The 26514-nt window shown below is 48.8% G+C and overlaps 1 protein-coding gene across 5 annotated transcripts in view; it reads right to left on the bottom strand.

Moving 5' to 3' along the window:
- The window catches only part of SRCIN1 (SRC kinase signaling inhibitor 1), a 1481450-nt gene extending 1455082 nt beyond the window's left edge, over positions 1-26368 (bottom strand). For all 5 annotated transcript variants that reach the window (XM_068262500.1, XM_068262499.1, XM_068262496.1 and 2 more), the window contains exon 1: positions 26223-26368. The gene's annotated coding sequence lies outside the window, so the exon portion shown is untranslated. The remainder of the gene's footprint in view (positions 1-26222) is intronic.
- Positions 26369-26514: the final 146 nt, after the last annotated feature.

Genomic DNA, 26514 nt, shown 5'->3' on the forward strand with positions numbered 1-26514 from the left:
AAGGCCCAGAGGGATCATACACTCGGGGATCTCCAGCAAAACAGAGAGCCAGGGACTCCATCTCATCATACATAAATGGAGATAATAGAGCATATGAAACCAAATACTCAATGGGACAGAAAGAGACAGGAAATTAGGAAAAGAAAAAGAGAGAGGGAGAAGGAGGGGTAGTAAGAAAAAAGAGAATATTAGAAGAGAAAAGGGTAGAAAAGAAAGAAAAGGAGAGAAATGGAAGGTATACAGTATAGTAGTGCCCACAGGGGACAACAGAACAAAGCCTTATGCTAAGACGCCATGTAATGTCTACACGGGATAGTGCGTATATGAATTGCAAATAGTTAAATATCAAGTAATCTGGCATTTAGCTCCGTTCCCTCATATTCCGACCAAGAAGCCCATGTGCGGCTAAATTGCTCGTCTCGGTTGTTGATTGATTGGGTGAGGTTTTCCATCATTTTAATATGTTTTACTTCTCTCAGCCATTCAGCTATAGTGGGAGATTGCGTCGATTTCCAATGACGGGCTATGACCAGTCTGGCAGTGTTGATTAAGGGAATTTTTGTATCTGCCTAGACTCCTGGGCGTATTGTGCAGCAAATAATATGAGGGATCAGTGGAAGTGCCAACACCCGTTACATTTTCCATTATGGATTTCACAGATTCCCAGTATGCATTTAGATCCGGGCAGCTCCAGAAAACTTATAGCAACATGCCCGTATGGGCTCGACAAAGCCAACACAGAGGGCTCATGCTAGGATACATGCGATGGAGCCGTTCCAGGGTCCGGTACCAATGTGTAAGAAGTTTATAGCCCGACTCTTGAATATGAGCCCATATCGAGGCTTTATGAGCCAAGAAAACGATCTCTTGCCAGTGAGAATCTGTGAACGTAGTTCCAAGGGAAGATTCCCACCTAGAGCGTAAAATGGCACTAGAGTCTCTGGAGGTAACTAATAAGTTATATATTTGAGATATTCCTAATGTCATGAAGCCGACCCAGAGCGCAAAGATTCAAAATGTGTTAGTGAACGAGTAAAATCCATCCTCGATCCCATGCTAAGCAAGAAATGTTTAGATTGAGAAAAAGCCCATATATCTAGCGTGGGTGAATCTAGGTGATATTGCATATTGTTCAGGGAGTTCCAATTACCATCAGACAGCAAATGACAGGCCCTCAAAGGACCAGCATTCCTCCAATTTCTATAGGCATGCCCGCAAGTCCCCGGGGGGAAGCGAGTGTTATCCAGAAGAGGTAAAAGAGGGGAGGGCTAGGGCGCTAAAGAGGCCAATTGACTATATTTAACAAAAAGCCTAAGGGAGTTCACAATAGCAGGATGGGAGATGCCCCTGACCCAGGAATACCTACTGCTCCAGCATAGGTTTCCTAGAGCCCCGAGAGATATTGTGCTCCATTGAAATCCACTGTTTATGGGAACCATGGTGGTGCCAATCAACTATTCTGACTAGTGATGCCACTGTATGGTAAAGCTGTAAGTTTAAAAAGGCCATCCCCCTAAATTTTTTGGTAGAGTCGTGATATGATAGCGTAACCTCAGAGGTTTGTTTTGCCAGATAGGGCATTGCCTAATTTATTTGAAAAAGGTAGGTGGTATTGAGACAGGGAGGGTCTGGAAGATGAAGAGGAACCGTGGGAGCGCGTTTATTGTAACGATATTAACACGTCATTACCAGGAGAACTTTTCACTGTCCCACCTCTGCAAGTCCGGTTTCACCACAGACAAAAGGGGTCTATAGTTTAAATTGTATATGTCTGATAAATTACTAGGAATCTTGGTACCCAAATATGTCAATGCGTTATGGAACCATTTCAATTGGAAAGCGTTTTCTAAAAGAGTTCTTCGCAGCCGGGTCTAAATTCACATTCACGGCTTCGCATTTGCTGTAATTAATTTTAAAGTGTGAAAGCTGACCATATACTTTGAACTCTGAGTAGGTGTGGTATTGAGACATGCGGCTATGGTAATATAAAAGAGCAGATCGTCCGCGTATACAGCTATTTTATGTTCCGCAGATGGCAACTTGAGACCCTGAATAATAGGATTAGCCCTGATAGTGCGAAAAAGGGGTTCCAGCGTAACGGCAAAAATAAATGGGGCTAGTGGACACCCCTGATGTGTGCCGTTCGCAATCTCAAAGGGCTGTGAAAGTTCCCCATTAACCTTAACTTGTGCTGTGGGTTTAGTGTATAGAGCCATTATCCAGGAGAGCATGTTGCTAGGTATACCAATGTGCTGTAGTGTAGATTCACTGAATCCCCAGTGGACACGATCAAAGGCCTTCTCCGCATCTGTGGAAAAAAGCATCATAGGTGAGGCCTTTGATCGTGCCCAGTGGACTGCTCCCACTGTCCTGATTGTGTTATCCCTAGCCTCTCGAATTGGGATAAATCCCACCTGGTCAAAGTTGATAAGCCTTTCCATAAGCGGTGACATTCTGTTTGCGAGAATCTTAGCAAAAAACTTCAGGTCAAGATTAAGGAGCGATATGGGGCGGTAGTTAGCACAGAGTGTCGCGTCTTTACCCTGTTTATGAATCACCGCCACATGGGAGAGAAGTATATCTCTCAGGAAGGACGTAGGGGCATCAGGATCATTGAGGGAGTTGTAGGCCCTAAGGAGGTGGAGGTGCAAAGCTCTCATGAAGCGCTTATAATAGTTCAATGAAAAGCCATTGGGGTCCGGGGCTTTCCCAGGCGGAATTTGGGAGATTGCCGTCTTAAGTTCGTCGAAAGATTGTGGTCCCTTCAACAGAATCATCAACTCTCAGGAAGATAGTGTCATATTGCAACAGGATCTGGATAGGATGGCTATATGGGCACATACATGGCAGATGAAATTCAATGTTGACAAATGTAAAGTCATACATTTTGGTCGTACCAATGGTCTAGCACCATACAAAATAAATGGGATACAGTTGGGAACATCAAACTTGGAGAAGGACTTAGGAGTACTCATCGACAACAAGTTAAATAATCGTACTCAATGCCAAGCCGCTGCAGCTAAAGCGAACAAAATTTTGGGATGCATTAAAAGGGAAATAAAAACTCGAGATGCTAGCATAATATTGCCCCTGTGTAACTCTCTAGTAAGGCCACATCTGGAATATGGAATTCAGTTCTGGGCACCACATTACAAAAAAGATATTGTTGTTTTAGAGCAGGTGCAGAGACGAGCTACAAAATTGATACGTGGGATGGAAGGTCTCGCTTACCAAGAAAGGTTAGATAAACTGGGTTTATTTAGTCTAGAGAAAAGACGCCTTAGAGGAGATCTAATTAACATGTATAAATACATCAGAGGGCAATATAATAGCTTGGCGGATGAGCTTTTTGTCCCTAGGCCTTCTCAAAGGACTAGAGGACATGAGCTGCGCATGGAGGAAAAACGTTTTAGCCATTTATTTAGGAAAGGGTTCTTTACAGTAAGAGTAATTAAGATGTGGAATGCATTGCCACAGGAAGTCGTTATGGCAAACTCTATACCTGCATTTAAAGGGGGCTTAGATGCTTTCCTTGCGTTGAAAGACATCCATGGCTACAATTACTAGGTTATGCCTAATGATGTTGATCCAGGGATTTTATCGGATTGCCATCTGGAGTCAGGAAGGAATTTTTCCCTTTTGGGGCTAATTGGACCATGCCTTGTGGGGGTTTTTTCGCCTTCCTCTGGATCAACAGGTGTATGTGGGGGACGGGCTGGAGTTGTACTTTGTACTGGTTGAACTCGATGGACGTGTAAAGATTGTGGAACTTTCTCCGTGATCAGCGCACAACACGTGCGCTGACACGGTGGAAATCCTCCACAAGCGTATATTTTCAGGCACCCAGCAAAAGGTGCTACGCACCTGTAGAGGGAAATTCCTGTCGGCAGATGGCGCTGGGGAGTGCAGAAGAACCAATCCTCTGTACCTCCACAAGTGCCAGACAGGAATTGTACGAAGCGCAGAACGCAATCGCAAGAGAGGCGATTGCGAATGAGATTGAGCAAAGGGACAGGTTGTATGTGTGTGCGCCAATCCAGTCGCCACCCCGCGACCGCACACACACAACAGCAGATATGAAATAGGAACGCGATCGCGAGGGGTGCGATCGCCAGACGTGACAAGGCAGATCAGAATAGAATACGAGGGTAGCAAAGGCACAGCAAATAATACAATAAGGAGATACGGAAAATAACAAACGCTAGCTAACCGCAAACACCGCACTCATTCGCAACAGTGCACGCGGTTATGCGCGGTCTCCACGTGATAAGCACAATAGAGACAAGCACGCCTAACTAACCATCGACAGACAAACATGAAACAGAGGACGCGAGCGCTTGCTTAACGGTTACCTCACCGAGCCTCCAGCAAGCGTAGCAGACAAGACAGACACACGAAAACAGGGACAAGCGAGAGATAGGATCCACAGCACTAGCGAAAAGTGGCTAGCGCGATCCAGGTACAGAGTAGCAGAACAGAAGGATCCCCAGTGCTAGCGAAAAGTAGCTAGCGCGATCCCAGGAGACAGAACAAAAGAGATAGCTGGTAGCAACCGCTGCACCAGCTATACTCCAAGAACAGAGATCAGAACCATTTCCTGTCGACCACCTTTGGGACTGGACAATGGCAACAGGCAAGACAAGACAGAACAGGCATTACAGATAATACAACCTGACTGGGCTAGAAGGGGAGCCTAAAGCAACCCCCAGGAATTAACTATACTAGATAGCAATGGCTGACACTCCAGCAGTGTCCATCAGGAACAGACCATGGAAAGGAAATGACCAGCAAAGCCTTCTGGGAAACATAAAGCGCTTATAGTGCCAGTCATCAAAAAAGGCAGGTAGGGGATTTGCATAACGAATGCATGCAAATTCCCCAGCAAGAGAACAGACCAGAAACTTGCAATGGAAAGACAGGTCTCTGTTCCAGAGACCTGCAGCCCACAGACTAGAGGAATGGACAAACAGCTATCTGCCTGTGCAGCCAGCTGAGCGGATCATCACAGGACGTATGTCTTTTTTCAACCAAAATAACTATGTAACTATGTAACCTCCAGAGCCTCAGGATACAATGTAGGCATGCTGCAAAAGTGATGATTTAGCAGAATCTGATGTATTATTTGGGATATTATATAAGAACTCATAGAAGCCCTGAAAAATTTGAGCAATGGACGAGGTTCTATGATGTTTATTAGATAGCAAATCATTTATGTGAGGAATATAATTTGTCGCCTGCTGTATCCTAAGGGCCCTGGCTAATAAGGTGCTGCATTTGTTACCGTGCTTGTACTTTTGCATCGTGTAGCAGCATAATGTGCTTGAAAAAAGAGCAAAGATCTAAGTTTTTCTCTTTCAGTTTTCAGGGCCTCAAAATCCACAGCACAGCAAAATAGCCTACCACCATGGTCTGATTTTAAGGTAATCACTGAAAAAGACATCTTGGATATCCTCTCAAACCTTCGCCAGACTACCTGCGATCTGGACCCTGGCCCCACTAAGTTCATGTTGAAATGCCCTGAACTATTTACACCGGCATTCCGCAAAATAGTCAACGGCTCCTTACAAGAAGGGTGGTTTCCCTCTACTCTGAAAGAAGCAATTGTCAGGCCTCTACTCAAGAATAGAGATGGGCCGAACCTCCGATTTTAGGTTCGCGAACCGGGTTCGCGAACTTTCGCGTAACGTTTGGTTCGCGTTAAAGTTCGCGAACCGCAATAGACTTCAATGGGGATGCGAACTTTGAAAAAAAAAAATAATTATGCTGGCCACAAAACTGATGGAAAAGATGTTTCAAGGGGTCTAACACCTGGAGGGGGTATGGCGGAGTGGGATACATGCCAAAAGTCCCGGGGAAAAATCTGGATTTGACGCAAAGCAGCATTTAAGGGCAGAAATCACATTGAATGCTAAATGACAGGCCTAAAGTGCTTTAAAACATCTTGCATGTGTATACATCAATCAGGTAGTGTAATTAAGGTACTGCTTCACACTGACACACCAAACTCACCGTGTAACGCACCGCAAACAGCTGTTTGTGTAGTGATGGCCGTGCTGGACTGGTGCGCACCATGGCGATAGTGCAGGTTTTGGTGGCTTTACAGCCCATATGGTCGCCTGGCTGATGTAGCTGAATGACAGAACAGTGACTGTCCAGCTGATCAAATTTGGTCTGACCACAATGAAACAACGACCTTATTATCTTTTGTGTGCCCCCCGAGACACTCATCTAGGCGCCGGTCATTGCTTCATTGTGATACGCAAGCCCCTTCACCACGGCAAGGTAATGATCGCGAAGGGGAATGGGCGCATGTACATGCCTTTTCTTTTGTTGTTGCAGCTGCCCGCAGTGCAGCCAGAAAAATTAGGCAGTCATGTACACGCACCAGAAAAATTATTACAGCGGCCGCTGCTAGCAGCGGCCTAAAAAATTCAGCAATCCGCCTGGAGTCCCGGACCCTGTTGGTGGTGGCGGAGAAGGTAGTCAAGCGGCCTGCAGGCAGACATGCTGTGTGGAGGGACTGGGAGCGACTTAGTCTTCTTGGGGCAGCCCAGGCAGCCAGTCACACGGCGTGCAGGCAGAGATGCTGTGTGTGCGGGGACTGACTTAGTCTTGGGGCGGGCAGCAGCCCTCCGGGATCCATGCCTCATTCATTTTGATAAAGGTGAGGTACTTAACACTTTTGTGATTTAGGCGACTTCTCTTCTCTGTGACAATGCCTCCAGCTGCGCTGAAGGTCCTTTCTGACAGGACGCTTGCAGCAGGGCAGGAGAGAAGTTGGATGGCAAATTGGGACAGCTCTGGCCACAGGTCAAGCCTGCGCACCCAGTAGTTCAAGGGTTCCTCATCGCTGTTCACAGCAGTGTCTACATCCACACTTAAGGCCAGGTAGTCGGCTACCTGCCGTTCCAGGCGTTGGTGGAGGGTGGATCCGGAAGGGCTACGGCGAGGCGTTGGACTAAAGAACGTCCGCATGTCCGACATCACCATGAGATCGCTGGAGCGTCCTGTCTTTGACTGCGTGGACACGGGAGGAGGATTAGTGGCAGTGGTACCTTGCTGGCGTTGTGCTGTCACATCACCCTTAAAGGCATTGTAAAGCATAGTTGACAGCTGGTTCTGCATGTGCTGCATCCTTTCCACCTTCCGGTGAGTTGGTAACAGGTCCGCCACTTTGTGCCTGTACCGAGGGTCTAGTAGTGTGGCCACCCAGTACAGCTCATTCCCCTTGAGGTTTTTTATACGGGGGTCCCTCAACAGGCAGGACAGCATAAAAGACGACATCTGCACAAAGTCGGATCCAGTACCCTCCATCTCCTCTTGCTCTTCCTCAGTGACGTCACGTAAGTCAACCTCCTCCCCCCAGCCGCGAACAATACCACGGGAAGGTTGAGCAGCACAAGTCCCCTGCGACGCCTGCTGCGGGTGTTCTCCTGCCGCCGTCCCCTCCTCCTCCTCCTCCCCCAAAGAAACACCTTGCTCATCATCCTCTGAGTCTGACTCGTCTTCTGCACACGACTTCTCTTCTTCCTCCTCCTCCCCCCTCTGTGCTGCCGCAGGTGTTGAGGAAACAGCTGGGTCTGATGAAAATTGGTCCCTTGCCTGTTTCTGCCGTAACGGTTCCTGGTCACGCTCATTCACAGCTTCATCCGCCACTCTACGCACAGCACGCTCCAAGAAGTAAGCGTAGGGAATTAAGTCGCTGATGGTGCCCTCACTGCGGCTCACCAGGTTGGTCACCTCCTCAAACGGCCGCATGAGCCTGCATGCATTTTTCATCAGTGTCCAGTTGTCGGGCCAGAACATCCCCATCTTCCCAGACTGTTTCAATCTACTGTAGTTGTAGAGGTAGTGGGTGACGGCTTTCTTCTGTTCTAGCAGGCGGGAGAACATGAGCAGGGTCGAATTCCAGCGAGTCGGGCTATCGCAAATGAGGCGTCTCACCGGCATGTTGTTTTTCTGCTGAATTTCTGCAAATCGTGCCATGGCTGTGTAAGACCGCCTCAAATGCCCACAGAACTTCCTGGCCTGCTTCAGGACATCCGCTAAGCCAGGGTACTTTGCCACAAATCTTTGAACAACTAGATTCATGACATGTGCCATGCAGGGTATGTGTGTCAGCTTCCCCATATGCAAAGCGGCAAGCAGATTGCTGCCGTTGTCGCACACCACGTTGCCTATCTCCAGGTCGTGCGGGGTCAGCCACTCATCCACCTGTTTCTTAAGAGCAGCCAGGAGAGCTGCTCCAGTGTGACTCTCCGCTTTGAGACAAGACATGTCTAAGATGGCGTGACAGCGTCGTACCTGGCATGCAGCATAGGCCCTGCGAAGCTGGGGCTGTGTAGCTGGAGAGGAGAACTGCCACTCAGCCAAGGAGGAGGAGGACAGCGAAGAGCATGTAGCAGGAGGAGAGGAGGTGGCAGGAGGCCTGCCTGCAAGCCGAGGAGGTGTCACAATTTGGTCCGCTGCGCCCTGCTTGCCATCGTTCACCACCAGGTTCACCCAATGGGCTGTGTACGTAATGTAGCGGCCCTGCCCGTGCTTGACAGACCAGGCATCCGTGGTCAGGTGTACCCTTGACCCAACGCTCTTCGCAAGAGATGACACCACTTGCCTCTCAACTTCACGGTGCAGTTGGGGTATGGCCTTTCTCGAAAAATAAGTGCGGCCTGGCATCTTCCACTGCGGTGTTCCGATGGCCACACATTTACGGAAGGCCTCAGAGTCCACCAGCTGGTATGGTAACAGCTGCCGAGCTAACAGTTCCGCCACGCCAGCTGTCAGACGCTGGGCAAGGGGGTGACTGGCCGAAATTGGGTTCTTCCGCTCAAACATTTCCTTCACGGACACCTGACTGCTGCTGTGGGCAGAGGAGCAGGAACCGCTCAAGGGCAGAGGCGGAGTGGAGGAGGGTGCCTGTGAGGGTGCAAGGGAGAAAGCGGCAGAAGCAGATGATGCACCTGAAGGAGGAAGAGGAGAAGGAGGGTGACTTTTCTTTTGTGTGCTGCTGCTGCTTTTGCTCAGGTGGCCATCCCATTGCTGTTTGTGCCTTTTCTCCAGGTGCCTTCGTAAGGCACTTGTCCCTACGTGAGTGTTGGCCTTTCCACGGCTCAATTTTTGTTGGCAGAGCGAACAGATGGCTTTGGTCCGATCTGAGGCACACACATTAAAAAATTTCCACACCGCTGAGCCACCCTGGGATGTGGGCACTATGGGGACCTCAGCAGCTGATGCTGAAGGGCAAGTTGGCTGGCTGTACATAGGTGGCGATACATGGTGCCGGACTCTGCCACCAGCTGTTTCTGACGAAGAGCTGCCCCAGCTTCTTTCAGCAACTTCTCTCCTCCTACTACTCTCTGACTCCCCCTCTGAACTGTCCCCCTCTTCATCTCCTCTATTGGGAACATACAGAGGATCCCTATCATCGTCAGCATCGTAATCATCCTGCCCAGCTTCGCTTGCCTCAGAAAAATCCAAACATGCACCATCAGTAGGTCCTTCATCCTCCTTACACGTTACATCCATAGTGTTGCCGCGTAACGCAGACATATGAGCTGGTGAAAAATCATCTGGCTGTAACAACAATGGCTGTGCATCAGTGATTTCACCACTAAATAATTCTTGCGAAGTGTCAAATGCAGCGGAAGTGGTGCTAGTAGTAGCGCTGGTGGCTGAGCAAGATGAGGTGTTCTGTGTCGTTAAATACTCAACCACGTCCTGACAATCTTGGGAGTTGATGGGACGTGCCTTCTTCCGAGCACTGTACTGTGGGCCAGGTCCACACGAAATTACATTTACACGACCTCGCGCAGACCTGCCGGGTGGCCTTCCTCTGGCTCTGGCACTACCTCTTCCTCTACCTGTTTTGTCCATATCGGGTATGCACGGAGTGGTATATCACACTGCGTGCACTCACGTAGGTAGGTGGGTTCACTTAACTGCACAGGTATGCGCACTGATGCGGTGGGTTCACTGAACACAACAGGTATGCAGTGGCGGGTTCACTGAACACAACAGGTATGCAGTGGCGGGTTCACTGAACACAACAGGTATGCAGTGGCGGGTTCACTGAACACAACAGGTATGCAGTGGCGGGTTCACTGAACAGGTATGCAGTGGCGGGTTCACTGAACAGGTATGCAGTGGCGGGTTCACTGAACAGTACAGGTATACAGTGGCGGGTTCACTGAACACAACAGGTATGCAGTGGCGGGTTCACTGAACACAACAGGTATGCAGTGGCGGGTTCACTGAACACAACAGGTATGCAGTGGCGGGTTCACTGAACAGGTATGCAGTGGCGGGTTCACTGAACAGTACAGGTATACAGTGGCGGGTTCACTGAACACAACAGGTATGCAGTGGCGGGTTCACTGAACAGGTATGCAGTGGCGGGTTCACTGAACAGTACAGGTATACAGTGGCGGGTTCACTGAACACAACAGGTATGCAGTGGCGGGTTCACTGAACAGGTATGCAGTGGCGGGTTCACTGAACAGTACAGGTATACAGTGGCGGGTTCACTGAACACAACAGGTATGCAGTGGTGGGTTCACTGAACAGGTATGCAGTGGTGGGTTCACTGAACACAACAGGTATGCAGTGGCGGGTTCACTGAACAGTACAGGTATACAGTGGCAGGTTCACTGAACAGAACAGGTATGCAGTGGCGGGTTCACTGAACAGTACAGGTATACAGTGACAGGTTCACTGAACACAACAGGTATGCAGTGGCGGGTTCACTGAACACAACAGGTATGCAGTGGCGGGTTCACTGAACACAACAGGTATGCAGTGGCGGGTTCACTGAACAGGTATGCAGTGGCGGGTTCACTGAACACAACAGGTATACAGTGGCGGGTTCACTGAACAGAACAGGTATACAGTGGCGGGTTCACAGAACAGGTATGCAGTGGCAGGTTCACTGAACACAACAGGTATGCAGTGGCGGGTTCACTAAACAGGTATACAGTGGCGGGTCCACTGAACAGAACAGGTATGCAGTGGCGGGTTCACTGAACACAACAGGTATGCAGTGGTGGGTTCACTGAACAGGTATGCAGTGGTGGGTTCATTGAACAGGTATACAGTGGCGGGTTCACTGAACAGGTATACAGTGGCGGGTTCACTGAACAGAACAGGTATACAGTGGCGGGTTCACAGAACAGGTATGCAGTGGCAGGTTCACTGAACACAACAGGTATGCAGTGGCGGGTTCACTAAACAGGTATACAGTGGCGGGTCCACTGAACAGAACAGGTATGCAGTGGCGGGTTCACTGAACACAACTGGTATGCAGTGGTGGGTTCACAGAACAGGTATGCAGTGGTGGGTTCACAGAACAGGTATGCAGTGGTGGGTTCACAGCACAGGTATGCAGTGGTGGGTTCACAGCACAGGTATGCAGTGGTGGGTTCACAGCGCAGGTATGCAGTGGTGGGTTCACAGCACAGGTATGCAGTGGCAGGTTCACTGAACAGGTATGCAGTGATGGGTTCACAGCACAGGTATGCAGTGGCAGGTTCACTGAACAGGTATGCAGTGATGGGTTCACAGCACAGGTATGCAGTGGTGGGTTCACAGCACAGGTATGCAGTGGTGGGTTCACAGAACAGGTATGCAGTGGTGGGTTCACAGCACAGGTATGCAGTGGCAGGTTCACTGAACAGGTATGCAGTGATGGTTCACAGAACAGGTATGCAGTGGCAGGTTCACTGAACAGGTATGCAGTGGTGGGTTCACTGAACAGGTATGCAGTGGTGGGTTCACAGAACAGGTATGCAGTGGTGGGTTCACAGAACAGGTATGCAGTGGTGGGTTCACAGAACAGGTATGCAGTGGTGGGTTCACAGAACAGGTATGCAGTGGTGGGTTCACAGCACAGGTATGCAGTGGCAGGTTCACTGAACAGGTATGCAGTGATGGGTTCACAGCACAGGTATGCAGTGGCAGGTTCACTGAACAGGTATGCAGTGATGGGTTCACAGCACAGGTATGCAGTGGTGGGTTCACAGAACAGGTATGCAGTGGTGGGTTCACAGCACAGGTATGCAGTGGCAGGTTCACTGAACAGGTATGCAGTGATGAGTTCACAGAACAGGTATGCAGTGGCAGGTTCACTGAACAGGTATGCAGTGGTGGGTTCACAGTACAGGTATGCAGTGGTGGGTTCACAGAACAGGTATGCAGCCAGCCAGGAACAAGTGAAGCCTAACTAATCTTTCCCTGAGAGACAGTCTGCAGCAGCTCGCCCTACTCTCACTAACGCAGGCAGCACACGAGTGACCGTAATGGCCGCCGCTGCCTGCCTTATATAAGGGGGGGTGGGGCTCCAGGGGCTAGTGTAGCCTAATTGGCTACACTGGGCCTGCTGACTGTGATGTAGAGGGTCAAAGTTGACCCCCAAGGTGCATTATGGGGCGAACCGAACTTCCGCAAAGGTTCGCCAGCGGGACGCGAACGCGAACCACCGAAGTTCGCGTGGAACCGTTCGCCGGCGAACCGTTCGGCCCATCTCTACTCAAGAAACCATCCTTAGACCCAGATGCTCTAAACAGCTACAGACCTGTCTCAAACCTCCCCTTTCTAGGAAAAGTTATTGAAAAGGCTGTCTACCTCCAACTTGAAGCCAGGCTCTCCAGAAACAACATCCTTGACCCTCTTCAATCTGGCTTCAGGAAATATCACAGCTGTGAAACAGCCCTCACCCAGATTTGCAATGATCTGCTCATTGCAAGAGACAAGGGTCAATGTTCCATCCTGATTTTGCTCGACCTCTCAGCGGCTTTTGACACAGTCGATCATGAAATCTTGCTCAACAGGCTACAAGAGTACTGTGGCATAGATGGCATTGTTCTCCGGTGGTTCAACTCCTTCCTGGCTGGCAGAACACAAAGGGTAGCCTTAGGGCCCTTCCTCTCCAACCCTGTACCACTAAAATACGGTGTACCTCAGGGCGCAATATTATCCCCTTTACTGTTCACCATATACATGCTGCCACTTGGAGAAATCATACAAAAACATGGCCTAACATATCATTGCTATGCTGATGACACCCAGCTATATTTGTCATTCAAACCTGACATCACAAACCCTACTCCACAAATAAACGCATGCTTAGCTGAGCTTCAGGAGTGGATGAATAAAAATTGGCTAAAACTTAATGCTGACAAAACTGAGGTTCTTGTTATCGAGGGCCAGGGCTCAACAGCAAAGCAGCCCCAGTCTCAACCAACACCGCTAAGGATAGGGAGCTCAGACCTGAACAACTCAGACTGTGTGCGCAGCCTGGGAGTACTGATTGATGGGAAATTAAGCTTCAGGAATCAAATCTCAGCTGTTGTGAAACATTCCTTCTTTCACCTAAGGAATATTGCAAGGATTAAACACCTAATTCCTTCAGAGGATCTTCAAACCCTAGTTCATGCCTTCGTCACATCAAGGTTAGACTACTGCAACGTCCTCTACACAGGCCTGCATAAGAAAGACTTACGCCGCCTGCAATTAGTACAGAATGCCGCCGCAAGGCTGTTAACGAGCCAACCCCGCCATTGCCACATAACACCAACCCTGAGCTCACTCCACTGGCTACCGATAAAATGGAGAATTCTGTTTAAGATTGGCTTACTGACATTCAAATCCTTGCACAATCTGGGCCCTGGATACCTGAAGGACTTGTTGCAACTGCATCACCCCCCCCCCCCCCCCCCCACAATCTTAGATCAAAAGGACGTAACACCTTGGTCACCCCCAGAGTCCACCTCAAAACCTTTGGAGACAGAGCCTTTTGTCATGCTGCCCCTACACTTTGGAACTCCCTGCCACACCCAATCAGGACAGCTCCATCCCTGGAAGCATTTAAGTCTAAACTGAAAACCTACCTCTTCAGTCTGGCATTCATGAACATCTGACTATCTCCTCTGTAACACAACCCAGCCTGCATCCCTGTATTAATCTGAGACACAGCTATGCGCTTTGAGTCCTATGGGAGAAAAGCGCTTTACAAATGTTATTGTATTGTATTGTATAAGTTCTATGAGATATCTCAAGCTCACGTATTTTTGCAAGAGAGCTCTCAATAGCTTCATCTCTCTCACGTCTCTTCCTACTCCCTTCAGAAATAAGAACCCCCCACCCTAATGACGCACTTGTGTGATGCCCAGAGCGACATAGGTGACATACCTTCTGTGTTGTTAGTAGTAAAATAATGCACAGACACACAGTAGCCAGATCATTTAGAGTGGACAGGAGCACCCTGGATGTAATCAGAACTACAGCGAGGGACTTGATAGACTGGGGGGCAGGGAGACGAGAAGCCCCAGGTAAGTAATTCAGAACTCCAACCCCCTAAGGGCTCATACACATGTCCAACGCATGTTGCCCATCGGGGATCAGGAGCTGATCCCCTTGGACGACATCGCTGAGCCCTGTTGACGACGCGCTGTATTGCTATGGCGGGGGGGGGGGGGCGATGACAAGCAGCGCATGTGTGATGTCACATAGCAGATGGGGGGGGGGGGGCGGCTCAAACAATCAGATCATCGGGGGATGTGTTTGGAAGGGTACATCAACCCAGCGGATCACTCGCGGGTAGGGCGTTGGGTGCCGTACACACGGCTGAGGTGGTTAGCCTCAACCAACTTAAGTCACACATGTGTACGCAGCCTTACACTCCCATACCTCACAACTTTTTGAGATGAGAAAGAGGGATACTTAAGCCACTCCCCTGACACACCCCCATCACACCCCTCGGCATGCATACCATAAAGATTTCATAGGAAAAATATGTTGTATTACAATTCAAACCACACTGGTACTTTCTAACCTGGTTCATTTTCCTTCATATTAACATTTTGCAATTACGGTATTAATATATGAATTTAACCACTTAAGGACCACGGCAATTTGTAATGATCGGTGCTGCGTGGGCTCTACAGCCTGCAGCACCGATCAGAATTTAGCCAGGGCGATCAGACTTCCCCCCTTTTTTCCCCACTAGGGGGATGTCCTGCTGGGGGGTCTGATCGCCGCCGGCTTGCTGCGCTTTGCGGGGGGGCTCTTCTAAGCCCCCCTCCGCAGCGTTTTATGCGCTCCCTCCCTCTCCCTCCCTACCTCTCCCTCCATGGGCTGCGCAGGACGGATAGCATTGTAGGATAGGCTTCAGCCTATCATATGCCAGCGATCCCCGGCCAATCAGAGGCCGGGGATCGCCGATCTGCCTTAGCAGCAGCAGCGCCGTATGATGTAAACAGCGGGGATTTCTTCCCCGCGTGTTTACATTGCGTGTGCGAGCCGCGATCGGCGGCTCGCACACTGTTCACGTAGGCACCCTCCGTGAACTGGCATGGAAAGGTTCCATGCTATACCACTAACAACCAGGCGCCGCCCATCGGCATTAGCTGGTCGTTAAGTGGTTTTAAAGGATGGGAAAAAAGTTTAGAGTCAATCAATCACTTTTAAGTAGAGAAATACATATATTTACATAGAAAGAGGGACAAAGTCCTGAAAGAGGCACACAGGGACAGGGCTCCCACCCACGGCGTCAACCCGCCAGCCAATTAGCAGCGCCGGCGGGTTGTTAACCCCCACATACAAAGCGTATAAACCGCTTTGTAATGTATACAAAGCGTATTATACAGGCTGCCTCCTGCCTTGGTGGTCCCGGTGATCACCGGGACCACCAGGGGAGGATGCAGCTGTGACTGTAGTAACAAACAAACACTGATCCTGCCCCCTGATCGCCCACAGCACCCCTCAGACCCCCCCTGATCACCCCCTCAGACCACTGTTTGCACCCAATCACCCATCAATCACCCCATGTCACTATCTGTCAATGCTATAATTTAGATTAGGTCCTAAACTGCCCCCTGGGGGCTCCTGATCACCCCCCCACACAAACCCTCAGATCCTCCCCAGACACCCCTGCCCCCCCCCCCCCCCCCCCCACCTAGACTGTACTGTATACATCTATTGTCCCCTGTAATCACCCACTGATCACCTGTCAATCACCCATCAATCACCCCCTGTCACCACCGGTCACTGCCACCCATCAGATCAGACCCTAACCTGCCCCTTGCGGGCACCTGATCACCCGCCCACACCCTCAGATCGCCTGCAGACGCGCCCTCAGATCACCTCCAAAGTGCATTGTTTACATCTGTAGTAGCAGTAGGGTATTGTACCGTGTTAGCCATCAGTAAAAGCAAGAAGTTTTAAATCAGGATGATACCATTTATTGGCTAACTAAAAATGAATAAGAATAAACAAGCTTTCGGCCTTGCAGCCTTCGTCAGGTTTACATCCTGTTAGTTTGCAAACTGGTGGTACAGACAGCTTATATACATGCAAAATCAAAAGGGAAAACAGATATTTTTTTCAAGCATAAATACGTCATTAAGATACCTTAATACAAACAGACCATCTAAATGGGGTAAGATAAGGATCCTTGTTTACATTATTGCTCACAGACCAGGTGTTAGGATTGACCCAGAGGTATCGTAAATTCTTAGTTCACAAGTTCAGCTAGAGTGGCTGAGACAGTTCATATATCATCAATCTCATACCAATATAGAAAGTTGTTGTCCTTATTCAAACCCTTCTGCACAGCTTTGAACCAATTTATAAATTTTGTTTCTGCTATTAATCAGTCATTTGACGTTTTGAAGCTGCCCTTCAGGGCAGTGACACGAAGATCATCCATGCTGTGTCCGTTGGACCGAAAGTGTGTAGCAACTGGGAGTCCAGATTTGGTATCATTAAAGAGAGACTCAGAGTTAGCAGGGGCATGTGTGCCCCTGCTAAAACGCCGCTATAGCGCGGCTTAACGGGGGTCCCTTCACCCCCAAATCCCCCTCCGTAATGCAGGGGAGCGCTTCCTGGTTGGGGCAGGGCTAACCGCTGCAGCCCTGCCCCACGCGCGTCTGTCAGCGCGTATCTCCGCCTCTCCCCCGCCCCTCTCAGTCTTCCTTCACTGAGAGGGGCGGGGGAGAGGCGGCGATGCGCCGCTGACAGACGCGCGTGGGGCAGGGCTGCAGCCGTTAGCCCTGCCTCCAGGAGCGACCAAATGCACGACCAAGTCGTGCTGGGGTGGGTTTGGGGGTGAAGGGACCCCCTTTGTGCGGCGCGATAGCGGCGGTTTAGCAGGGGCACACGTGCCCCTGCTAACTTTGAGCTCTGAAGCGAGATTTATTCTTGCTTCAGAGTCTCTTTAATAGTGTGCCTGTGTCCATTCATACGTTTGCGCAGAGTTTGTCCAGTTTCTCCCACGTACATAACATTGGGGCATTTAGCACACATGATCAGATATACCAGATTGGTGGACCCACAGGAAAATTTACCTTGTACTCTGTACTCCTGTTGTGAACCTGGTATCGTTACCCTGTCAGTGGAGTAAATGTGTCTGCAGGTCCCACATATTTTTTTTTTTAAAGATTCTTTATTTTATTTTGAAGAAGAAAAAGCATTTTAAACAAAACAACAACAAGTGGTTCATCACAGTCTTGAACAAAATAAATACAGATAACAATAGCACTTAGTGGGGAGGGGCATTCCTAGCCACAGGTCAGATATAACATTCCAAACTATTATGCACAACAGTTAAAATCCTAAGCCCAGGGGCCTATCCCTTCCCCCACTATTAACGCTTAAAGAGTAAAACTGTAGTGTTACCACTATTAAACGGAGTATATAAAGAGGGGTAAGGGGAAAGAAAGAAAGAGGGGGAAGGAAAGAAAACCAGAGGAAAGGAGAGAAATAGAATGGGTCCTCTGAAGACCAGATCCAGAGAACCCATTAGAGTGAAATAAAGAAGGAAAGATTTATAGAAAGATCCGCGCCGGGCCGAACCCAAATAGACCTCACATGATCTAGTAAAACACTCAAGTTTATGAGGAAACATGTGGAATCACCCCATTACGAAGGGGAAAATGTAAAATATTTATGTATCCTGGGGAATTTGTAGGTATTCTTCTGATTCTAGAAACCTATCCCAGTGAATCCATGTACGTGAGAAGGCCTCGTCCCTATCGTGTAAGGTGTGGGTCAAAGACTCCATCTGATAGACAAACTTTATCTCATTAATCCATTCCCTTATTGAAGGCACAGATTGTGATTTCCAGTGGCGAGCAATAAGGACTCTTGCAGCTTGGATCAAATGGCGAGAAAGAGAGCGCTTGAATTTTTTAAAGGGTTTTGGGGTATTATGGAGCAAGTAGTATGAGGGATCTTCAATCGGATCTCCGTCTGTTAAAATTTTAATGTATTTCTGGACCGATTGCCAAAATGGTTTTATAGCTTCGCAGTCCCAGAATATATGGGTTAATGAGCCTACTGCATTGTCACATCGCCAACATTGAGAGCTAGTATTAGGGAAGATTTTATTTAATCTGCTCGGAGTCAGGTACCACCTCGGTCCCACATATTTTTTGTCGGCAGGGTGATGTTCCGTTTTGTTGAGGCCTATTCAAAGAGCTCCTGACAATCATTTGTTTTAGACTGTGTGGTTGCCGATATGACAAGAGTGGAGGTTTAGGGAATATCGTTCTCAGTCTGTGATCCTTGTGTAAAATGGGATGAAGTTCCTTAGCAATCCTCCTTAAGATTTCCAGGTGTGGGTTGTAGGTGACAACCAAAGGGACACGTTCCTCTTTCTGGTTTTGCTTATATTTCAGGAGTTCAGTCCTGGGGATGTTGCTGGCTTTCCTGATTTGGGCCTCAGCCATGGGAGAACTGTAACCTTGTTTAATGAAAGTGTTCTTAAGGTGATCCAGGTGCTTGTCTCTGTCCATCCTGTCAGAACAAATCCGGTTGTACCTTATAGCTTGGCTGTAAATTATAGAGTTCTTAATGTGCTTGGGATGAAAACTGTCATATCTTAGGTATGTGGGACGGTCTGTAGGTTTGCAATACACAGAGGTTTGTATGTTGTTACCCCTGATGTATATGGTGGTGTCCAGAAAGTTAATCTCTGTGTGAGAGTAGGTAAGTTTCAATTTGATTGTAGGATGGAAGGCATTGAAGTTCCTGTGGAAATGGAGAAGATCATCCTCACTTGCGGACCAGATAAATAAAATATCATCAATGAAGCGGAAGTAGGCCAAGGGTTTTATGCCATATGCATTGAGGTATTCCTCTTCGATTTTGGCCATGAATAGATCTGCATACTGTGGAGCGAATCGCGAACCCATTGCCACGCCCTTCTGCTGTAAATAGAGGTCCTGTCCAAAAGTGAAATAATTATGAGTGAGAATGAATTTGATCAGTCCAGTAATAGGATTTACAGGTATGCCCTGACCCTGAAGATATTTACGGCAGGCCGCAATACCATCATCATGGGGAATGTTCGTGTACAGGGACTCCACGTCCATCGTGGCCAGTATGGTTCCCTCAGGTACTGGGCCGATGGCTGTCAGTTTGTTCAGGAGGTGGGTGGTATCCTGTAAGTAGCTGGGTCTTTTACAGACAAGAGGTTTCAAGATGTTTTCCAGCCACCCTGAGATGTTCTCTGTAAGAGTTCCGCTCCCTGAGATTATGGGCCTGCCTGGGTTTCCCTCTTTGTGGATCTTGGGAAGCATGTAAAAGCAGGCTGTTCTAGGCTCTTCAGGGATAAGGGTCCTTACATGTAGTCTGATGTTTGCAGGCAATCTGTTAACCATTCTATTAAGTGCCATCCTGTAGCCTTTTGTGGGGTCCCCCTGTAATTTGGCATAGTGAGCGGTGTTGGATAATTGTCTTTGTGCCTCCTGGATGTAGTCACTGGTGTTCATTATGACTATGGCACCACCTTTATCCGCTGGTTTAATAATAATGTCCTTATTCTCCTTAAGGGATCTGATGGCCTGTCGCTCCTGTGGTGTTACGTTCTGGGCCAGTGTCTTTCTTTTACTCAGGATCCTGTCAGAGATTCTGCGTCTGAATTTGTTGATGTATTTATCCAGGGCCGGGTTTTTACATCTGTTCTCCCCTCTAAATACCCACTGATCACCCATCAATCACCCCGTCACCACCTGTCACTGCTACCCCTCATCTGCCCCTTGCGGGCACCCAATTACCCGCCCACACCCTCAGATCGCCCTCCTCAGACCCCCCCTGATCATCTCGCCAGTGCATTGCTTGCATCTATTCTCCCCTCTAATCACACCCTGATCACCTATCAATCACCCCGTCACCCCCTGTCACTGCTACCCATCAGATCACACCCTAATCTGCCCCTTGCGGGCCCCCAAACGCCCGCCCACACCTTCAGATCACCTTCAGACCCCCCCTTATCGCCTCCCCAGTGCATTATTTTACATCTGTTCTCCCCTCTAATCACCCATCAATCACCACCTGTCACTGCTACCCATCATACCCATCAGATCAGACCCTCATCTGCCCCTTGTGGGCACCCAAACACCCGCCCACACCACACCCTCAGATCACCCTCAGACCCCCCCTGATCACCTCCCCAGTGCATTATTCACATCTGTTCTCCCCTCCAATCACCCACTGATCACCCATCAATCACCCCCTGTCACTGCTACCCATCATACCCATCAGATCAGACCTTCATCTGCCCCAGGCGGGCACCCAATCACCCGCCCATACCCTCAGACCCCCCCCCCCCCCCCCGATCACCTCGCCAGTGCATTGCTTGCATCTATTCTCCCTTCTAATCACACCCTGATCACCTATCACCCCCTGCCACTGCCACCCATCAGATCAGACCCTAATCTGCCCCTTGCGGGCACCCAAACACTCGCCCACACCCTCAGACCCCCCTGATCACCTCCCCAGTGCATTATTTACATCTGTTCTCCCCTCTAATCACCCACTGATCACCCATCAATCTCCCCCTGTCTCCACCCGTCACTGATACCCATCAGATCAGACCCTAAACTGCCCCTTGCGGGTACCCAATTACCCGCCCACACCCTCAGATCGCCCTCAGCCCCCCCTGATCAGCTCCCCAGTGCATTGCTTGCATCTATTCCCCCCCCCTCTAATCACACCCTGAGACACCCATCAATCACCTCCTGTCACCACCTGTCACCCCCTAGCACACCTACTCATCAGATCAGGCCCTAATTTGCCCCGTGTGGGCTCCTGATCACGCGGCCAAATCCTCAGATCCCCCTCAAACCCCCTTCCAATCACCTCCCCAGTGCATTAATTGCATCTATTCTCCCCTCTAATCACCCCCTGAGACACCCATCAATCACCTCCTGTCACCCCCTAGCACTCCTATCCAGGGCTGTGGAGTCGGTACAAAAATCCACCGACTCCGACTCCTCAGTTTAGGATTCCACTGACTCCGACTCCTCTAATTTGCATATTAAAATCTTGTTGATTGAAAGTATGTAATATGAAATTCGTCTCTTAACTGCCAACACTTAGGAATTTTAAAGGACAGCTGAAGTGAGAAGGATATGGAGACTGCCATATTTATTCCCTTTAGTCATGGACTAAAACTAGTCCTTGGTAAGAGTACTTGTAAAAGGTACAGACCGGAACAAAGAACATCTATCAGGCCCTAGGCAATGTAACTGTGGGTACATATAAGAGTGATGTGCAGGTACTCTGCAGGGGAATAAGAAAATTCTTCCTCTATTACACATTCTTCATGCACAATCTGAACCAGGTTTATGGGTGATAGACAACACCTCTGTGTTCAATGTGCACAACATTCTCAGTGGATTCCCTGCAGCTCTGTGGAGCATGCATATGTAGAGTATAGTACTACTGTGTAACAAAGCAAACCTGAGACAGATGAAATTAAAGTTTTATACATACCCGGGGCTTCCTCCAGCCCCCTTCAGGCTAATCAGTCCCTCGCTGTCCTCCTCCGCCACCTGGATCTTCTGCTATGAGTCCCGGTACTTGAGCCATTCTGCCTCAAGTACCAGTCTAGTGTGCATGCACACACTACGCTGCCTGGAGCGTACTACTCCTGCGCAGCACTATTGCGCATGTGCAGAACGCTCCTGGCTGTGAAAGTGGCATGCAGCCGGACTGCGCTGACTGGCTGAATTACCAGGACTCATAGCAGAAGATCCAGGTGGTGGAGGTGGACAGCGAGGGACTGATTAGCCAGAAGGGGGCTGGAAGAAGCCCCAGTTATGTATAAAACTTTTCTTTTCATCCTTCTCAGGTACCATTTAATTCGTAGTCACCAAACCAAATTTTAACAACATATCAAATTATTTGATTTCATGAGCAAAGAGTATTTCATGAGTACATTTGCATAAATCAGAATCAACGCAGAATTATTTCCATCTCATTGACCATCTTTATTAGTGACACGGCTACACATCAGGCTTTATACCGGTACTTACAGCATAGAAATGTTATTTAGTATATATAAGAGATTCCTGTGTACACATCATATATACAGTCACAATCAGATGTGTATATCTGACTTTAAAAATACGGGGACTGCTTTATTGCAGCAGAAGTAACTAATTTTGATTGGTTTATTTCATTTTTGTGGACTAAGCACAGCTATTACTGTATGTATAAATGATTTATGATGACTATTATCTGAGAAATAGAACATTTTATCATATTTTCTATTTTAAATTACAGATTAAATTCATTAGGAGTCGGAGCATTTTTTCCAGACTCCGACTCCAGGCACCCAAAATTGCCCCGACTCTAACTCCACGACTCCGACTCCAACAGCCTAGCTCCTATCCATCAGATCAGGCCCTAATCTGCCCCCTGCGGGCTTCTGATCACCCGGCCAAACCCTCACCCGCCCCACCGCAGTGACAGAATTTTTTTTTTCTGATCACTGCTGGTCTCTACGACTTAATTGTGGCTGAGACAAACAGTTATGCCACACAATACGCAACCGACAATCCAAGAAGCTACCATGCCCAATCTTTTCGGTGGAAACAACTCCAAGTTTCCGAACGTAACATTTTTTGGGGCCTTCTCCTTAACATGGGTCTAGTCAAAAAGAATGTATTGCGGTCTTATTGGTCTACGCACCCAATACAGCACATGCCCATGTTCTCTGCTGCCATGTCCAGGTCACGATTTGAGAACATCCTGCGCTTCCTGCACTTCAGTGCCAATGCAACCTGTCATCTAAGAGGCCACCCTGCTTATGACCGGTTCTACAAAATTCGGCCCCTCCTAGACCACCTGTCATCAAAATTTGCAGATGCTTATACCCCTGAACAGTCATTTTGAGGCATTTGGTTTCCAGACTACTCCTCATCGTTTAGGGCCCCTAAAATGCCAGGGCAGTATAGGGCCCCATTTTAGAAAGAAGACACCCCAAGGTATTCCGTTAGGTGTATGATGAGTTCATAGATTTTATTTTTTGTCACAAATTAGTGGAAAATGACACTTTGTTAAAAAAAAAAAAAATAATCAATTTCCGCTAACTTGTGACCATAATTAAAATCTTCTATGAACTCGCCATACTCCTAACGGAATACCTTGGGGTGTCTTCTTTCTAAAATGGGGTCACTTGTGGGGTTCCTATACTGCCCTGGCATTTTAGGGGCCCTAAACCGTGAGGAGTAGTCTAGAAACCAAATGCCTCAAAATGACCTGTAAAATCCTAAAGGTACTCATAGGACTTTGGTCCCCTTAGCGCACCTAGGCTGCAAAAAAATGTCACACGTGGTATCGCCGTACTCAGGAGAAGTAGTATAATGTGTTTTGGGGTGTATTTTTACACATACCCATGCTGGGTGGGAGAAATATCTCTGTACATGGACTATTGTGTGTAAAAATACACCCCAAAACACATTATACTTTCTCCTATATTTCTATATTCTATATTTCTCCTGAGTACGGCGATACCACATGTGTGACACTTTATTGCAGCCTAGGTGCGCTAAGGGGCCCAAAGTCCTATGAGCACCTTTAGGCTTTACAGGGGTGCTTACAATTTAGCACCCCAAAAATGCCAGGACAGTAAACACACCCCACAAATGACCCCATTTTGGAAAGTAGACACCTCAAAGTATTCAGAGAGGGGCATGGTGAGTCCGTGGCAGATTTCATTGTTTTTTGTCACAAGTTAGCAGAAATGGAAACTTTTTTTTAATTTTAATTTTTTTTTTTGTCACAAAGTGTCATTTTACGCTAACCTATGACAAAAAATAAAAACTTCTATGAACTCACCATGCCTCTTAGTGAATACTTTGGGATGTCTTCTTTCCAAAACGGGGTAATTTGGGGGGTATTTATACTATCCTGCAATTCTAGCACCTCATGAAACATGCCAGGTGCTCAGAAAAGTCAGAGATGCTTCAAAATGGGAAATCATGTCTTTTTTGATGAATATAATAAAAACTAAAAATCACAGCAGCAATGAAATAGCACGAAAAAAAAGCTGTATTAGGGCCCGTTTCCACTATAGCGTTGCGGAATCGCCGGCGAATCACCGCAGGCAAATCGCATGCGGGTGTGATTCCGCATGCGTTTTTTGCCGCGATTTCGCATGCGATTTCGCATAGGTAAGGCTGTACGCGAAATTAACCATGTCACTGCCTGTGTAAATTAACATTAATACCTATGCGAAATCGCGGCAAAAAACGCATGGGGAAAACGCATGCGATTTCCCTATTAAATACATTGCGTGCGATTCGCCTGCATTCCACACGCAGGCGAATTCTGAGGGCCCTACCCTGCAGATTTTTCCTGCACAGAAAAACGTGCGGGGAAACGCACAAGTGGAAACAGTCCCATCCACTTGTACTGACTGTGCGAATCCGCATGCGGGCAACGCATGCGGATTCGCGATAGTGGAAACGGGCCCTAGTGACAAGAAAAGGAGATAAAATTCATCTAGGTGGTAGGTTGTATGACCGAGCAATAAACCGTTAAAGCTTCAGTGGTCTGAATGGAAAAAAAGTGTCTGGTCCTTAAAGGAGTCATCAGGCAAAGTATAGTAAAATGAGGGGTACTTACGGGGGGCTTCCTCCAGCTCCAAGCTCCCAGGATGTACCTCGCCGCAGGTCTGTCCCGGTCCCCGGCAATGATGTCAGAGCGACCTCCAGTCCGCTCTGGCCCACGTGGCGGTGATTGACAGCGCCGCTCACGCAGGCGCAGTACAGAGCGACCTGGAGGTCGCTTTCATATCATCGCCGGGGACCGGGACGGACCTGCGGAGAACGGCTGCGGGGAGAGCTGCGGCGAGGGACATCCTGGGAGCTTGTAGCTGGAGGAAGCCCCCGGTAAGTACCACTCATTTTACTATACTTTGCCTGATGACTCCTTTAAGGGGTTTTAAGAGTGCAGTCCTTAAGGGGAACCAGAGACGAGGGAAAGCTTAAAAATTTAAAAATATGTTATACATACCTGGGGCTTAGTCTAGCTCCATAAGCCTGGATCGCTCCCACGCCGCCGTCCTCCGCTGCCTCTATCGCCGGTACCGGGTCCCGTCACTTCCGCTGGACACGACCAGTCTTCCGCATCCACAGCCCCTCCCTCCAGCTCTGTACGCATGCATCTGTGTAGTAGGGAGGGAGCGCACTGCGCTTGCGTCGACTGGCTCGACTGGTTGAAATGACGGGACCCGGTACCAGCGGATCCAGGCAGCGGAGAAAGGCGGCGTGGGAGCAATCCAGGCTTATGGAGCTGGAGGAAGCCCCAGGTATGAATAAATCTATTTCTTCTTCATCTCTGGTTCTCTTTAAGTGGTTAAAGTAGAACTGAATAGTTAAAAAACAAAGTATTTCACTTACCTGTGGCCTCTGCCAGTCCATTGCAGCCTTCCTGTCCCACGCTGGTCCTCCAGGAGCCTCCGTCCTCCCGGCGCCAGCTAGTTTCGGTCGAAGCGACAACTGCGCCTGCGCGCATCTTTCTTCACGTTCCCACCCGCAATTGCGGGCAGGAACGCAAATAAAGATACGTGTGGCTCGGGACGCACAGGGGCAGTTGCCATCGACTTACAAGCTGACAGAATGAACGAACTGAAACTAGCTGGCAGCGGGAGAACAGAGGATCGTGGAGGACCAGTGTTTTTTAACTATTCAGATTCGCTTTAAGTTTTCAAACAGACAGCCACACACCTACGCACGCAAGCACGCACGCACGCACGCACGCACGCACGCACACACACACACACACACACACACACACACACACACTCTCTCTCTCTCTCTCTCTCTCTCTCTCTCTCTCTCGCCTCCCCCTCCCCTCTCACACACTTTTCTCCCCATCCCCCACGGTAATCAGCGTCAAGAAAGGCACAGGCAGGCTACAGAAACAGAAACAAAACATACTTCTCAGGAGAATGGGAGCACCCTCCGTCTTCAAGCCTGCAGTCGGCCCGCCCCCTCTCTCTTGATCTCTCAGCGACTCAAACAGGCTGTCACAATTATAGCTGCAACTTCTCTCCTCTCCAGTCTCCACAACAACACCACGAACTTGAGGGGGTGGGGCCGTAAATGTGACTGCCAAGTTTGCTGGGATTGGAGGCAACAGCAACAAGCGTGCCGCTCTGCCTCTGCGTGTCTGTAATGTGCGTCCTGTGCGCCTGCGCCTAGCACAGCTGCTTGATTGTGAACAATTTTA

This window comes from Hyperolius riggenbachi, chromosome 12, assembly GCF_040937935.1.
Source record: "Hyperolius riggenbachi isolate aHypRig1 chromosome 12, aHypRig1.pri, whole genome shotgun sequence".
Taxonomy (NCBI): Eukaryota; Metazoa; Chordata; class Amphibia; order Anura; family Hyperoliidae; genus Hyperolius; species Hyperolius riggenbachi.